The following is a 16,196-nucleotide window of genomic DNA, read 5'->3' on the forward strand; positions in this document are numbered from 1 at the left end:
TTGCCTATCACGGGGAATATGCAAAATATCTGCCTGACACATGAAACAAGCATACGCATGATTAGTTTTTCTTACTTTTAAAACATATTTTGCAGCATTTTTCTAGAATCAAAATACAATCTGATTTTTTTCAGATGACTAGAATATTATATTTTACAATAATTTTGAAAATTTAATAGAATTTATATCAGAGCGGAAAGTATTCCAAGTAATTTTAAAAGATTGTCGATACAAAAAACGATATTTATTTTTATTTGTATAAATATTTTTAGTAATCTTGTAAAAAAGATAGGAAAAGTTTCGAAACGTGTTTTTTTATTACTAATACTTACGAAAAACAGTTATTGCTAAAATGTGTCAAAAATACAATAAAAGTCATTAGGTTTACTTCGCTATCTGGATTAATCTATATTAGATATTAATCTATAAAAATAAGTAATTTAAATTATCACACTCAACAGATAGATACTTTAAAGATTTCAGTAGAAAAAATGCAGAATTTAAAATTCTAGTCACATAAAAATCATGAGATAAGATTATTATATTATATGTAAAACAGATATATCTTTTCTCGTGAAGAAATACATTATCAATTGATTTTTTTCATTATCAAAATACATTTTTGTTAATGATCAATGTTCAAATTATACTACTATTAATCTACGTGAAAAAAATTTGCACCTTATTTTATTTGTATGTAGTATTAAAACATAATAATATTAATAAATTAAGATACAAGAGTATGTTTACTATTGACAAACGTAATTAATGGATTATGATTGAAATGTTAAGGAAATCAAAAAATGGATGTGCTACTTACTATACATGTATTTTTATCTTTAGTGTCATTTTTAAAAAGAAAACTGCTTCTGAATCATTCCGTAAAACTTTTATGTAGTGTAAGTGAGGGCATTTGAACAATTTCCTGGAAGCGGTTTGGCGTGACACACGTGGTCACCACAGACCCTCACCAGCGATTTTCAATTACAAAACATGTAGATGGCTTATCTGGTCCTTTCTTGCTTTATGCATTTTTTAATTGTTATTGAAGCTTTAGTGAATTGAGTATTTTTTCGTAATCTGACTACATGATTGACATATTTATATCACGTCTGGCTTATACGGTACATGCGGTCGCACAGAAAAATCCATATTTTATAACGAACTATTTTTCTGGTAAAATAATTCAAGTATTTCCTAATTCAAAAACAACATTTGTGAAATAGCTAAGTTCTGTATTTATTTTAAAGATCACACGAAACTTTATCTGATAGATATTGTTATATGTGTTACATAATATTCAATACATGCACTATATTTCTTAAATGATTATTATTGTATGTTTTAATAAATCCAGTCACTCCAACTTTGTATCAACCTTGTAAGATTATGTGTCATAAATATATATAAAGAATATCCATAAAAGTCCTCGTTTCAGCACACTGTCACACATGTCTCGTCTAACAATAAATTATAAAGCGAGAGTTATAATAACATGCTTCGTGTCTTGTCGATAGTAATCTATAGTTATAAAAATAATAAATAAAAAACACTTATTCGTTTCTTAGGGATCGCTGGATTTGAAAACCCGCATGTTTTGCAAACATTAATCATGTTGATATGTAATAAGATGTTCTAAGTCTAATTTCTCACATTCTTTAATATATTTAAACTAAATATCTCAGCTACAAACATCGCCTATCATCTATCTTATCAATATAACATACAAAATTACAATGAGTAATGAAAAAAACTAAAAAAACACACCACGTGATTTCTCGCTTTTTGCGTATTAGCTGATAACTATTGTTTCGGTCTAAAATATCGAGGATTAGCACTTGTCATTAGCGCATAGCGATTGTGTGACACGATAACGCGTAGAAAAGTATATTGTATATTGTCATATATACATATATGTATGTAATTTCAGGCGAATGACGTGAGATTTTTCTTTGAAGAAAATGTGATAATGGCGAATTCCAAGCGAAAATTACTTACAATTGTCGTGTCTGTGTCACTTTTTGACAGACGATTGGCGGTGTACGAATGCATTCGACACAAGGTCGTGTTGTGCAATTACCATACGCACGATATTGTTATTGGGTATTACTTTACCAATAGTTAACACTTAAATATGAATGGCTAATAAGCTTTTATATTAGTAAATGTGTTTAATTTACCATTAAAAATATTAGATTTCATACAGATCCTACTTCTGATTGCAAAGATAAAAACTGCAACAAAAACACAAGTAAAGTGTTTGTATAGTCAGGTCTTATACCTGATCGTTATCATATTAGTTGACTGAAAATGGACATGTACTTTCCATTTATATTTACTCAATAAATCAATAAAATAAAATCGACTTGTGTTGAAACAAATAAAACTGCTATAAAAATTTCAGTTCAATTTGCAAACTGATTTTCAGCAATCTTTTGAGCAATCCAGACCACATTTATTATATAAACAAATATATAAAATGTAACGTCTGTCCATCTCGAGAGAAAACCACATCAGAATCGGTCTCTATTTGTTCTTGAATTTTGTGGTAACCATCCAGATAAATACCGGGTTTGATTCTCCACAGCAGTACAGTAAACCCCTCAATAACACGGTAAATTAGGGACGTGCTATTTGGGTGCGTGTAGTTGGAAGACTAGAACATTTCAAGTTTGATTAACTATGTAAAAGGCATCTCATTAATTTAGCACGTGCTCGACTAGAACAAACCACGGGGAACATCTGTTGTAATTTTGACTTATTTGACTTATTATGACTAATTTTCAGACGGATGTTTTTTTAATCGGTTGTTTATTGTTTTTACATGTTCAACTTAGCTACTCGTGGATATATATCTACATATTTTTAGCGCATTCAGTATAATAACCAGACTACACGAACGGTCCTTACATCGCGAAAATGCCGCCTCTAAGTTAGTACCGCCTGGGGCGGTCCGCCTTCCTCCTCTCTTTTGGGATTACTGTATAAATCAATATATCACATAATAATAAAAAAATGTTATTTAACTCTGAAGCATCCTATAGTCTAAAATATTCTTATTTAGCGTGTTGCTTTCATTACAAAATTGTATTCGTAAATAAACTAAGCTTCGTTTAAAAAAATGAAATTCAATCAGAAACACCACACGATAATAATATTAATAATCGATCATTTTCTCAATCTTATTAGGAGTAGCCCATATCAGGAAAGATACGTAGATTATTCTACTCGTTTTTGGTTTAGGATTCTTCCCACTGTGGAGTAGTTATTATAATATACAATTGGATCTAAATTGCATTACTTCATATGAATATCATTTTTTTACAAATAACAAAAGTTGACTATTACAAAAAAAGAGGAAAAGTTTATATTATCTTTAGTTGTTTTTCCGTAGAACTTATTTCGGTCTGGTGCGTCCTTATTTCAAGATATTAGCACTCACTTAGAATACAACCTCAGATTATGTTGTACAATCGTCGGGGGCGGCGCACCGCAATGCGCAACGAGAGTCTGAATCTCTCGCATTCCTTGGCTAGAAACCGTGATGTTTGTTTATTTAACTATGACATCACTTGTTCTTCTCCAGTCGCAGCGCAGCCATGTGCCCGCACAATGCGACCTTGGCGAAACCAATCTCCTCCCCGAAGCCACAGTAATTAATAAAACATGACAATGAATATTCAAACCCACGACCGAAAACCTTAAATTTGAAAATCGAGCCACGCCCTTGCGCATACTTTTGCCAATATTATATCGTTAATAGTATTCTAAAAAAGCGATCTGCTGCTCTTCCAGAACGGATACTCTCAGCGCTAATCAACGTTTGCGGTTCCAAATGTAGAAAAGCGAGGCTGACGACCTCTCTTCAGTCAGAGTCGCATTTGTTTGCATGTAGTTGCGGTACACTTCTTTCTGCAAGTTTTCGGAATATTCGATAACCGGACCGGCCGGCGTTGAGTGAGTAGTAGGGGTCGCGAGGTCGCTCTCGCGTAATAGTTATGCGGAGATAATTTTTTGATTGCTCTTTTTTTCCAACTCCAGCAGAAAACTTTCGAAATCAAGGAAGGAAGGCACGGGCGACACGCTTTAAATTTTTTAACTATTTGCTGTTTCTATCCGTTGGGTATGGTCAATTGAAACTTTCGGAAGGTTGTTCGAGTTGCGCGCTTGAGAAATTACAAACTAAGCCGAGGCGAATTATTGGCGTATTGTTTGTTTAAAATTATTTTATTTTTAATGATCACCGAAGTATGTTTTTTTTAATATTTTACTTTTCCTTTTTTATTTTTGTTACATGGAGCTTTTTTTTAATATTCCAAATCAAACATATTTGGTTACACACGTATGGGTTAATAATGTCTTACTCCAACTTCTTGCGTTGCCCTACATCTGGAACCTCCCCACTGCCCATGCAGTGGATCCTTAATTATTTTTGAAGTGCATGCATGTCGCTGAAGATTTTGCTAAAGAAATACTATTGGATCGTTTTCTTTTACACGCGATATTTTCTGGAACGTATCTACCGCTTAATCGAAGGATGAGCGTATCAATACTGTTGTTCTATAATACAAAACATTTTTAAGTGGTTCTATAGCTATATAGGTAATACAATATACATATGAGCCGTTATTTTGAAAGTGGTATAAGTCCATTTTAGGGTTAGCGTTTGTATCAACCTAAAATATTGGCAAACGTTAATCAATTCGTAATGTTTTTAAAACTAGACTAATAATTAATAAAATTGCTAAAGAAAATTAACATTTTTTTAGTTTTAAATGAACTTATACCACTTTAATAATAGCAATTTTAAATTTATGTTTTAATTGAAGTTGGCTTTCTAAAATGTATTTTTTTAATGAAAAAAATAATTATAAAAATGAAGACATAAAAAATTATTAATCGAGTTTTTAAGAAATAATTGCAGTTATATTATAATGAATTAGTAAATTACTTAAGATAACGTATTCATATTTTAATCTTATTTCTCCTTTACACTTGGCATAATAGTGAAGTAATTATGGTGAATATGAAGTATGAAAAGCAACTCATCAATTATGATTATTACGAATGGAATTCCTGCGATAACAATTTACAGTTCATTTTGATTCATTTATGAGGATATTGTTCAACATTGACTGTGTGATTATAAATATAAAAAGAGGATATAATTATCTAACTAAAACTATAATTAACTATTTTTTTTCAAAAATGGACTTTTGCCACTTACAAAAAATGGCTTATATGTATTTCAATGTTTTTGCAACAATCCAATGTAAACATATTTGAAAACATCAAGAAGAAAAGACAGTTATTTTTAAAACATTATAATACTTTTCATCCCTTATGCTTATAGAAGTATATTTTCGCAGCAAGACATTATTTATTAGTAAAGTACATATTTTTGTTGAAATTGAAAAGTTTTCATAAACGCCAGTTAGGAATTATGTGATGTTACATAGTAGACAATTAGCATAAATTTAGTGTTTCTCTTAAACCGTTATTGACGCAACGAAACTCAGTTCAATCACTCTTCGCGCAAAAAGTATATAATGCATAGATACATTGTGTAAAAAATATATCTGACGTCAGGTTTCGCTCTTACGCTCGTTGATGTCTATTCAGAATCATTAAATTGTATGAATGTAAGGTATTTTATTGCGTAGATAATTGACAATTATGTCAGTATCTATCGTGGACAAACAGGAAACGCTGATATTGGAATTCTATAAAACCCAATAAGTGTAAACTTGAATGTATTTATAGCCACTCTTTTTCCACCGTGAATCATTCCAACGACGGAGAGCTGCATTGTTGCCGCACGACAATAGTTTGCACAACTCGCAGCGGCCACTGGGTATTTTCACTCACGGTCATTCGGTTTTATGGACAAATGACTGCTGCACTGTCCCTTTGCTCGTGCTTCATCGGTCACGTTTTTTGACGGATGCTATTGTCCACATTCACCGTCGTGTGTTTGCTCCGGCGTAGCGCAAACAAACGAGTTACCTATGCATACATATATATATTATACATCCTTTTTTAATTAAAAATTATCCGATGATTATAAACGTGACACAATGCCATTGCGTAAGAGCGATGCGAAAAAGACGCTCGATTGAAATTCTTCAGCGACGATGACGACTTTTTCTCGATAGGCAAGAAACGCCGGGAAACTGTGTCAGATCGCTGTGAATTCGACTTACGTAAGTTCAGTTTCTTTTCAGACGCGATTCCCATGCCCGACGAGTCCGATTCGTCGTCTTATGTAAAAAATCATCTTCGCCGAATGTAACGGTGACGATAATCTATTCTGTACTTCTTCTTGCCCCTTGCGACCTCAGCGACCGTGACTGATGTCGCACTTTTTTTTATTATTCTCTTCATATGCAATAACGACGTCGATTTATCTCGGCTCATTATCATTTGCTGTACTGCTAGGTTACGAAAATGTAGGAAGTGCTCCTGTCCGAACTGTTGGAATGAAACGAGTCACGACATTTAGAGAAATAGTACCTTTCTGAGTGGGGTTGGTGTTTTATTGTCAGATTGAAATTGCTTACACATATAAAGGTGTGAATTGTAGTAATCAAACAAATGTAAATCGTGCGTGCTGTTTTCACGCCGAATGCTAAAAATGAAAGATTTCTTACTTCTATTTTATTGCCAAATAGTCTGGGAGGTGGATTATACATTATTCGCTAATTTATTTAGATTGTGTTAAACATAATCTAGTTTTAACACAAATAATTGTATAATATTATCATACGCGTTGTGCTATTCAAATAATTACATATATGAATTCGTAATTAAATTATTTCTTGTAAGTTAAATAAAACAAATGTTATCAAAAGCAGTTCTCCGTATCTTTAAAACACTTGGTCATGGAATCAGAGCAAATTATGAAATGCTTCTTTATCACATAGAACTTGGCTGACTTTTAATAGGTCTAAAAGCGTTTTTTTAAATTCTGATTAAAATATTTCGTTATACTGAGATCAGTCGTCGTTACAATGAAAATTTTTCGTGGACAAATTGAAGATTCATTATACCGGGAATTTCATTATTTCGGTATTCGTTACAAAGAAATTCCACTGGACTACTAAAAATAAATTTTAAAAATTCAAGCTGCTTAGAACTATTTACTTAACTAGAAAAATACTTCAATTGCAATTTAAATTAAAAACTCTGGTGTTACCTGTAGCCTTTCCTTGTATTTCAAAGCAAGCTGCAGAAGTTTTTATTCAAACGTTTTCAACACTTGTAACAATGAAAATTATATCTCATAATCGATTGGATTTCTAACATTACGTGCGTTCTGTCTTATAAAATACCACACAACATTTTGATGTTCTTATTTAAGATAAACATCAGCAGCTTTCACATTAATAGATGTCTTGAAAAATAAATATTACATCATATTTTTTTTTTAATTTTAGTAAGAAGTCATTGTGTTTTCTTTGTCATATTCTCCTTGCATTTTGAAAAAGGCTACATTAATTTCATCTGACTGGCAAATCTATAGGACAATTTTTTTTAAATCTGTATATTTATCTGTATATTAAAAATATAAATATTTGCACCATAAGCACCCTAGTGCTTTTAGTGTTTTCCTAGATTTTCCTAATCTCAAAATGAATATTTAAAATAAAATCGGGCTAGGTTGTGCCTAGTGACTTACGTTGATTGTAAGCTGTATTAAAAGTCTATAATTAATAAAATAAATAAATAAATTGTCACTGATTTACAGATTTTGCTTTCAGTCTGGTATCTCACTTTTTACTTAGTAGTTGTTGATTGTGTTGACTTAGTTGTAACACATTCTGCTAACGAAGATTTACAATAAATGTAAATGTAACGAAGATTTACAATACATAAATTACTCTAATCTGAATATTCGAATGCCAAATATGCTTGCCCGTTTATATATAATTTATATTACTATTTAGTCCAGTCAAATAAGGGCTTAACCTCGGAATGAAAGATAACAAGCTGAAATTTTGCACAGACTTTTTTTTTGGCGTTCTAAAGATAGGGTGAAAAGTCTCATAAGATATCGTGTCTGCTAATCAAGATATTAAAGGTCAAAGGTCATATAAATCATTTTTTTGCAAATATCTCGGTTCCTTTGCGTCGCATGTCATTACATGTTTCACAAAACTTATAGAAAATAAAATTTTCTACAAGTTTGTTTTAATTTATTTCTTCGTATGGTTAATGGTTTTCGAGATATAGCGCGGGGAGTGGGAAGCGCGCATCCGTTTATAGCATAACGTTTCATAGGAAACATCGCAAATTGTTATCTGCTGAATGAACCCATCTAAAGCATTATAACTTTCAATCTCCATATCTTCAAAAATTATCATCGATAATGCAAAAAGTAATAGCGTATGGCCTCTGATACTTCTTGCAAAAGCGTGACCAACCAACATTTTGTCGACAGAATTCGAAGCATGAATTGTACTAAGAGCTTTCTTGATTCCGCTTCCATTCATTATATACCCTATGCATCCAATAAAAGACATAAGGATATGAAAGCCTCCTAGTTTCACAACTACTCTGGACAAGTCTGAGTTAGCATCTGAAGCTGCTACGATTTCACGTGCTTTTATGTACAACGGCTGATCAAAAGTTATTAAGCATGTTCTTTGTTCATGTTTCTTGGCAGTGTTTATAGCACACTGTAATGTGGTGTAAATTGTGTCCATATTACTCGCAGCATGATGAATAAAAGTAAGAAACAGAATCCAAGAAGTTACAAAGTTCCCATTGTTTTTTGTAAGTTGTTCAATAAATCCATTCCACCCTGGCAACGGTGAGATCTTTTTCCACTTTCCGTACATCCACAACAAATCAACTACATTAAATATTTGTTCAGTTAGTTCTTGTACATCATTAAAATTTTGAACTTAAATCTTTTGCTCAATCCGGGTACGACATGATTTTCATACACTAGAAGGGGTATATGTGATAGTGCTGCTAACTCCTTTGCACTTGGTTTTGTTGTAAATTTCTTTATGCGGTCATCGAATATAACTTCAGATTTTGAAGTTATTATTTTTATCATTCCCATTATATGAACAGTATTATAGCCATCAAGAGTATAAATATTTTTATGCATTATCCGCTGCATACTGTACTAAGGCACTTGACTCTGATGGTTGATTACGAGGCTGTGGGTGATAAACAGCTGAAATTTAACATTTTAAAGTATCACTATATGAAGCGAAAAAACCTAAACTTGACAAAACATTCAAAAGTCTTTTTGGATGTTTGGCCTATCTGTATTTCTTCATAGAAGAAATACAGATAGGCCTATTAATAACTGCGAAGAAAAGGACCGTTTTCGTATGGAAGTCATTAAAGCATGACTTATAGCTGTGTATTTCGTTTTAAAATGCCCCGTCTTTCCTTTTCTGTTCTTTATAATAACTTCTTGCAGAAAATGTAATAAAGTTTTCGGAATTTCTTCATTAATATTTTACTCGGGAGCTGATAGGACTTGGTCTTAACAACAGAAGATCGAATATCTTCTCTAATAATCGCCGCAGCAGCTTCCACTACGCGCAAGTGTTTTTCTTCCGAAGTGCCTTTTTTATTTTCATACCAAGCTATGGATAAAATTTAAGCTTGAGCATCGCGAAAAGAAAAAATAGACAATGATCCAATCTTTGTTGTAATTATAATATCAGTTAAATATTTTTCTCTTAATTTGGAAATGATCTTCTTATCATCTGGTACATACTCCGTAAGGACATCTCTCAACTCTTTCAATTTTTTCGCACAAATTTCTTGTCGAGCAATATTTCATTCTTAATTCCCAATAATACAATGAAAAAAGTAATAAAATTATGGTTCAAACGACTTGACGAGACCACTTTTTTCACGATGGTTTACTTTTTCAAAGCTTATACCAAGTTAAGCAGGTAGAAATACTCGCTGGATTCTATAAACGGATGTACGCCTCCCACTCTTCGCGCTATATCTCAAAAACGGTTAATGATACAAAACAAATATTTTAACCAAACTTGTAAAAAATGTTATGCTTTACAAGTTTTGTGAAGCATCTAATGACGTGCGACGCATAAAACGCGAGATATTTGCAAAAAAACAAATTTTGTGACCTTTGACCTTTGATATCTTGATTAGCAGACACGATATTTTATGAGACTTTTCACCCTGTCCTTAGAACATCAAAACGAAGGTCTGTGCAAAATTTCAGCTTGTTATCTTTCATTCCGAGATTTAGCCTTTATTTCGTCTTATTTGACTGGACTAATTCGTTATTTGAATATTTGTGAAGTATTCGTTTGCATTTGTAGTGGAATATTTTTGAATTCCTTAAAACACAACAAACGACCAACTCTAAAAACACAGTTGTGTTTGTGTAATAAAACAACGCAGGTAAATATTTTTTTAATCGATGTATCGCTGCATTATCTGCAGCCTTTTGTGCCTTTTTTATTTTGCAAAAAATATCTTCTCATATTTATGTAATTTATTACAGCATGGCCATAATAACCGAAAATTAAAATAATATAATAATAAAACTTTGTAATTGCCGAAATTACATAAATGATTAATATTTCCGACTTTGAATTGTGCAGCTGATTGATTTATTTTATGTAGCAAATAATGTTTAATTTTATACATATCTAAAGTTGTTTATTACAGTAATATTTTTGGCACACCGAGATGTATTTTTTTAGAAGCAGATATTAATAAAATTAAACTGCGTTCTGATTGTTTTAAACATTTAATGTTGTAAATATTGTTCTTATTGTTTAAAAAACTTACTGCTTTAAAATTAAAATAAATAGTATTGCCTATTTTTTTTGTTTACATAGAAATATGTACGTTCACTATTCGATATTCTAATAGTGGAAATAATCAATATTTAAAAACTAATTTTCAGTAGCACATATCAAACCATTGTAAATAAAAATGAATGTAGTGTATACTGATATTATATTTTTTTGACCTTCTACAATGTATCTGAATGAAAAATCATTTAATACATGTACATATTCACAGTATGTAGTTATACACATTAATAATTTGCTAATTACTTTTCCTTTTCAAATATCTTAAAGATTAATCTGTTTAAAATCCTATATTATAATTACCATATTACGATCTGGCGTAACCCACTGAATACACATTTTTCTCAACGCCACTTTACATAATACGAATAAACTAGTTCCGCGCGTTTGAAATCGATAGTTTATATAATTTATCAGCATGTTTTGGTTCGTATCTAGTTTTTTTTTCATACATATAGCTACATACACATACACACGTGTTTATTGTGCAACCATAGGATATAGTGTACTCTGGGTGTAGAGATTACCGCAAGAGTCGAGTCACGATCTGGCCAAAGAAAGTGTAGATTATATAGACCTAGTTTTTTTTGACAAGACATTTTTCGTCGAATTTTATCGTTCGATGTATGGAACTATTTAGAGGCGAAAAAATATCGTTCGAAGCACCGTTATGGCCGAACTTTTTCCAAAGATTCGATCAACGCTGCGAGTGCTAACGACGCTTTTTACGTGCTAACGATGGAAGTTACCGAAAGACGAAATTCGGTCATGGTGCTGTTTGTTTTGTTGTTCGTTTTCGGTATTTTTGTCTCGTTCGACCCGCTTGCCAGACCTCAATGTCTGAATTTTGCCACATTGCGATTCACTCGATCGCGTATGTTCCAATAAATGTAACGCTTCTCCAATCCAGCGTCTCGTCTCAGAAGTATTAATTAGTTTTAATTGGCACTCCAAAAAGAGCTCTTTGATATATTTTATCTGAGCTAATGTGCAACTTAATAAAGCAATTACCGTGCATTTTATTTACAATAATTGCACAATAAAAAATGCATATGACCATACGCCGCGACAATGTCATCGTTGCCTCGCTCGATTCTCGCAAGCACTTCTTCGCTTTAGTATCCAATCACCTTGGCATGCTTCGATGGTGATTATCACTGCAATATTGATATAAAAAACACAACACAACAACCATTGTCCGTTATCTTTCAGTCGTCAAGAAACTGTTTAAATAAGAGTATGGCATGCAATCGCAGAATTTTGCTAAAACTTCCGTACGACGACACCGTGGCGAGTTCGAAATTTGCATGACACTGACCCGACCGTCATCCGTGGCCTTGTTCCGAGATGTTTGTACATAAATTCAGAAAAAATATCTTCTATGCCTACGACGTTCATCTAGTTTTATTTAATTGCTACGTTTGATTACCTCAACGCGGACTAGAGCGTTCGAGGCCAATATTGCGACCCGCGTACTAGACCTTGATCTATCTCGTCTCACCTCATAAGCTTTAACCCCGACAATTGACCCAAGGAATAACAATTTGAAATTATTAAAATTGTGTCTCAAGTGTTGAAAATCTGAAACCTTATGATGCTAGTTAATATAAATAATGTAGTTATATACAGGTCGCATACAATTTATCTCGATAAACAATAGTAGTATTGACTGGGTGATTGCCGCTTATCGTCGTCGTCCACGATTATTTTATTTTTATTTACGTAATTCTGCATGAATAATAAATAACTTGTACATTAAACTTATAAATATAAAACGTATACACTTAGAAAAATATAATAATTATATTTAAAATAGTTAGTAATAAATTTTAAAAAATAAAACAGGAAGCATAGTAAAAGGATACGATATATGTATTATTTATTGACTTAATTTTATTAAATTAAAGTTGCATGAAATCACTAAAAAAAATATTTTTTATTTTCTTTGCAATTATTCCTAGTTGATTTTTTGTAAATCATTATAGGTTTTAAATGCAATCTATTTTAAAGAATTTGTGCCAAACTTCACAGAAAATTCTTGATGGATGTGTAAATCATCGGCAGATCTAATTTTATAATTATGTAGCTGTTTTTTATTTTCGTTCTAGCATTTTTTGCTATCATTATTAGTTCATATTTCGGTAGAATAATCATCGGCAATATTTTAGTTTCCATATAAATATATATTTTGTGTGAGAACTTAAAGTGATTTTAATTTTAATTTACTTGAAATAACTAAATCCCCCAAATGCAAGACATACATGTTCGATGACTATGAATATATAATATATGTTTAATCTAATTGTATAAAATAATATATTTTGAAACCTGTATAATTTTTTTGATATTGGAGGGTCTACTCATTATTAATACAGTAAACCCCCCAATAACACGGTAAATTGGGGACTTGCTATTTGGGTGCGTGTAGTTTGGGGACTTGAAAATACCCATACATTTGTACGAATTAGGCGCAATTTTACATTAGGTTAAATTATTTCTGTATATATTAAATAATAAAAGTCCCAAAATAGAACCTGTGGAATTCCACTCTTCACCACCTGACATTCATCTGTGTACCATTTATAACAACTACTTTTTGTCTATTAATAAAATAGCTTTTTAATATTTTTTTGCGTTAGTCCAAAAGCTGTATTAAAAAAAAACTTTCAAAAGCTTTTTTGTATTACATTAATTAAATCAAAAGCTGCATATTTTGTATTGGAAAATTAATTTATTCTATTGGCTAGATTTGCTTATTTGAATATTTTTTTTTATAGAACTGGTAAAACAGATATTGGTCGATAATTGTTAGTGATTCTCTTATCATCAGCTTTGTATAAAGAAGTTATTTTGACAATTTTTAGCAGAGCTGTAGTCGTTGGAAATTTTTCCTGACTCCGTCTCGAATTTCGATAAGATAATATTAAAATATTACATTTATTTTTAATTATTTTATTTATTTATATTCATGTAAATAAAAACAAAAAATAATTATAATAATATTTCTTAAGATTAGTGCCGCGCCATTGTATGTGTCGACGTGTGACCACGCCGTTGGGTATTTGATAAGGTGCATGATAGATTTTGCTTACTCCATATTACCGACTTAAAACGCATGGCGCACGACGAACAATTTAAAAACTATTGTTCGAGGTAGAAAGGATTAAAATGCTCTGACTCCACAGCCCTGATTTTTAGGCAATCGCGGAATATTTCCTTTTTCAAACTAATTTTTTTCTCATTTTTATTTTCTGCAGTATTTTTGATAATTGTTTTAATATTTTTTCCATATATTAAATGCTTATAATTAGCATCATTAAACATTTTATTAAAGTAATCTATATTTATTTTACTCCTTTAAGCAGTTACGCCATTTCCAGCTAGATTTTTTTCTGTGTTCTAGCTTCCATTTGTGATGACAAATATTTATATGCTCATTAAACCGTGGAACGTTGCCTATATTTTTATCAAGATTTGATATCTACTTTTACTTACAGCGGTTTTAATTTTATTTATAAAATTATTAAAGTCTTCATTGACACTTTCTAATAATTTATAATCGGAAAATATTATTATATTTTGTAGTTGTCTATAATTTAGATTTCGATAGAAATTCTACCAATTGCAAAGTTCTCATGTCGAAAAAGTTTCGAAGTAGTTCTTCATGTGTGGTGAATTCGTTACTAATTGTATATGATCTACGAGCATTTTTTGGACTTTCGCATTAGAAAAATGCGATCATACTTTAATTAAAATCGAATTAGACTTCTTACAGCCTTTCTTCGTTGACTTCGTCGTCTGCGAACTGTTTCGCCACGAAACACTTTCAAAGGTCAACGTCGAGCGACCCACTTAATAAAATGCTGCGTGATCGATTACCAATCGAACAACTATGCGATCTAATCCCAAAGCCAGCCCTAATCTCAGTTCAATGTAACGAACGCAGCGCAAAGAATGTAGTATGTATGTATCTAATCTAATCGACGCACAATTGAATGCGTAATCCTAAACCTAAAGTTAATCGAAGAGCGTTAGTATGTGTGCTGCATTTTTGCTTAGAAAATGTGGGCGTATCTTCAACGGCCTAGCTATGCGTTTTGCATCGCTCAATCAACATCTCGCACCGGGCAATTACACGTCCGACGATCTGATGAACACGTGAATTATCGACGTGTCAAATCGTCGCTGAGCAGTCTAGGGTGTCCGTGAAATTGCACTTCGAATTGCAATTTGACATGTCATTGCAGTTTTGAATGTTAATAACCATATTTGCGCGCCAGCGTGATTTAAATTGCCTTCGCCAAGAAAGTCAATAGTGTGCTGTTTGACAACTGTATGCATATGTCAATCAAATGGTTGATTTTTAAAATATTGAAAAATTCATAGGAATTTCCACGTGTATATAACCAACGCACAGTCATGCACATTTTCCACAACGTGGCGTGCGATTTTCCTCGCTGGTTTGATTTTGGAAAGTCGCTTTAAAAATGCATATTCATATATTCGCCGCGTGTGTGCATTTGTATATAATTTCATAATAATTATTATCGATCGCCCTTTACATTGCTAGTGAGATGTTAAATATATCTAATAAAATCAATGCTTGTTATCTATCATGGCAAAAATTCAGAGTTGCAATTTTAAATCAAAATTTACAATTATCATATGCTCTCTTTTCATTCAAAGAAGTACAGTCGATACTTTGTGAGTTTCAACTATCTAGCCCAGAGAGTTGCTTAACCCTTTCATTGCCAGATGATTTTGCGGTATATTATATGTGCGAAAACTGTCGAGCGTTTTTTATAGCAAAAAATATATTTCACCATTTTTCAAAAAAAAAAAAAAAATGCTTATATACATATATATTTTTAATCAATAAAAAAATCCGTGTACGGAATAATATTCATCTAAATAGGGACTTGAATGTGTAAATTAGTAAAAGATACACTTATCTGCAATATTTGCTATTGTTTTGCTTCATCTGGCATCCCATTTCAAAAAAATGGCCAGCGGCTACTTGCTTTGTCACACACAAATAAAAAACTAGGAAACGTCATATTTTTTTTATTACGTTCATAATACCTATTCAAATAATAAAGCAAATAAGAAGCATTTAAAATCAGCACTAAAGACAACATCTAAACTATTTACACCCGATATTGATGAAATAATTTTTCGAGCAAAAAATATATATTTTCTTTACACTGATTTAAACTATAATGTTTATTTTAATTTATGTAAGTTGATTAAGAAAAACTTATACTTTTTTATTAAAGATGAAATATATTTTTTGATGGTTTTTTATCTACGGTCCGCAGACTCTTCAAATGAATTTGGTGGTCCATATTGCAGTGGTTGCAGTGGCGCTCGTTACCA

General features: G+C 31.7%; 1 protein-coding gene and 1 long non-coding RNA gene across 2 annotated transcripts in view; both read left to right on the forward strand.

Moving 5' to 3' along the window:
- Clic (chloride intracellular channel protein 5) overlaps positions 1 to 16,196 on the forward strand; it is a 43,955-nt gene that overhangs the window by 2,281 nt on the left and 25,478 nt on the right. The window lies entirely within an intron of this gene.
- Positions 13,890 to 16,196, forward strand: part of LOC148229318 (uncharacterized) — a 9,362-nt gene continuing 7,055 nt past the window's right edge. The window contains exon 1 of the long non-coding RNA XR_015811300.1: positions 13,890 to 16,196. This exon is cut by the window's right edge and continues 175 nt beyond it. This is a non-coding gene — a long non-coding RNA (uncharacterized LOC148229318).

Source organism: Plectrocnemia conspersa, unplaced genomic scaffold (genome assembly GCF_051122295.1).
Source record: "Plectrocnemia conspersa isolate PC_06_02 unplaced genomic scaffold, ASM5112229v1 ptg000011l, whole genome shotgun sequence".
Classification (NCBI taxonomy): domain Eukaryota; kingdom Metazoa; phylum Arthropoda; class Insecta; order Trichoptera; family Polycentropodidae; genus Plectrocnemia; species Plectrocnemia conspersa.